This window comes from Gossypium hirsutum, chromosome A12 (assembly GCF_007990345.1).
Source record: "Gossypium hirsutum isolate 1008001.06 chromosome A12, Gossypium_hirsutum_v2.1, whole genome shotgun sequence".
Classification (NCBI taxonomy): Eukaryota; Viridiplantae; Streptophyta; class Magnoliopsida; order Malvales; family Malvaceae; genus Gossypium; species Gossypium hirsutum.
This window is the reverse complement of record NC_053435.1, coordinates 1399436-1401559: the sequence shown is the minus strand read 5'-3', so window position 1 is coordinate 1401559 and position 2124 is coordinate 1399436. Positions and strand designations below refer to the sequence as shown.

The following is a 2124-nucleotide window of genomic DNA, read 5'->3' as shown; positions in this document are numbered from 1 at the left end:
TCATCTCACGCAGGAGTGGCTATGTTTTTGCTGCACGCATGGGGAAGGAGTTGGAGTCTGACCAGGACTCCTAGCAGCGTGCTGAAGCGGTGCAAGCAGGTGGATAAGGCTGCTCTGATCGGTTGGGGAGTTTGAATTAGAGAATTGAAATTTAAAAAGAATTCCTATGCCGAAATGCACTCATTCGGCCATAGCTAAAGAGTGTCGAATATTTTAGGCCTTTAGGATTTATTTTTTTTTCCTTCTTCTATTTTTTATTCTTTTCTATCCTTCTCTCATCTCTTCCCCTCTTCTCTTTTCTTTCTCCTCTTAATTCTCATCCTATCTTTTTGCCGAACCTAAATCCTTCATATTTTTTTCTTTTCTCTCTTAAATCCTCAACAAACTGGTTAGCCGAATTTCCATTGAAGCCAAACCTCGTATCTTTTCTTTCAAAACCGAAATCTTACTACTTTGAGGTACTACAAAGGCCGAACCCTTGGTTGAGTATTTTTCCCTTATTGTGTGGTAGTTGGATCTACAATCGATTGGGAGTAGTGTCATAACAATATAGGTAAACGCTCGAATCTTTCTTTCGTTATTCATGAATTAAGATAAAAGTCGAAAAACCCCTATATGCGAAGGGTGCCTGTTGATTGTACTCAAAAGGTTTAGTGGTGATATCTGATTTGTTTTCCTATAGTGTGGATTAAAGGCTACTAATCGAAGGCTTGGATATTTGGAACGACCAGAAATAGATCTAGTCCATTTTTTTCGGCAAAGGTAAGAACACTAGTGCCTAAAGTGTTAATGGTTTGCTATGGATTCATAGTTAACGTATTAGTAATTGATTGTAGGAAGTTCGTGTGTGGAACTCGTCAGCGTTTCGTCACAAGCAGGTGTGTAAACGACACCCACTCATAGACTAGATCGGTAAAAGCCGAAAAGCCGAAAAGCCAGCATTTAGGAACTTGCGAGCGTGCGAGCGCTTGTGAGGTGGTTTGGTTGTTAATTTTGATAATCGCAAGTAGTATGATTACAGAGTGCGTAATTTCCTGCACTTCGGTATATTTGGGCTTAATGGGCCGAAAATAGGTTAGTGGGCCAACGGGCCCGATTCGGTAAAAACGCTCGGTAAGTGCTTCTGTTAATGTGTTAATGGTTAGAATATGTATGTCAACTCTAGAATAGTAAATTTTATTAAACTACCACTAAGTATGAAAACTACCGTGTTACCCTTAGGTGCTAAATGACCGTTATACCCCTAGGGTTAATTTTGACTGAAATACATGATATTCTGATTCTGTTTGTTATATGCCATGACATGTATATCTGTTGCATGGGGTTGGGTTTTGTTATGGAGGAAGAACCCGTTCTGGTGGCTGTGGCACATATTCTGATATAAGCAGTTTTGCTGCGGATTATAGTTAGTGCCGCAATCAGTGCTAACATTGTAAGTGTAGGGATGGCGTGGGTGATTTATTCCCCACAGGAAGTGTAGGGATGGACGGAGGCAAGTGCAGGGTTGGATGGGGTTATCATGCATTAATCATATGAGGCTATTTTGTTATGGGCCAATTGTATTGAAATGGGTCCAACTGTATTGATATAGGCAAGGCCCAATATATCTCGACTTGTAATAGGGCTACGGCCCAGATTGATACTGATATGGGCTAGGCTCAGTATACTCTGTTACTGTAAGGGGCTATGGCCCAGATTAATATTGATATGGGCTAAGGCCCAGTTAACACTAAATTCTGAATAGGGGTTAGGCCCAGTAAAGCTTGAACTGATTTGGGCTCTGGTTGGGATACTTTACACACTGAGTTTTCCAAACTCACCCCCCTTTTTCCCATCTTTGTAGGTGAGCCTTAGATCGATGGACTTGGAGCTGGGCGGGATTCAGAGTGGCCACGAATATTAAGTTTTGTTTTCTTTAAAATAAGTTTTGCATTTATTATTTTGATTATTTTTATTCTGGTTAAAGTTGTAATAAGGCCGCTCTTTTTATTATTTTTAATATTTTGGGTTATTAAATTGGTTAGCTCTAGGGCGCGTTTTATAAAAGTTACTTATTTTTAAAATATCACGATAACCGAGCAAAGCTTCCGCAACGTAAATGTTTTCAAATGAAATAAATATTTT

At 39.6% G+C, this 2124-nt stretch overlaps 1 long non-coding RNA gene across 1 annotated transcript; it reads left to right on the top strand.

Moving 5' to 3' along the window:
- The first annotated feature begins 334 nt into the window (after positions 1–334).
- LOC121210804 (uncharacterized) lies at positions 335–1887 on the top strand. Its single transcript, XR_005905987.1, has 3 exons — positions 335–553; positions 683–762; positions 1844–1887. It is a non-coding gene; the product is annotated as an uncharacterized lncRNA (long non-coding RNA).
- Positions 1888–2124: the final 237 nt, after the last annotated feature.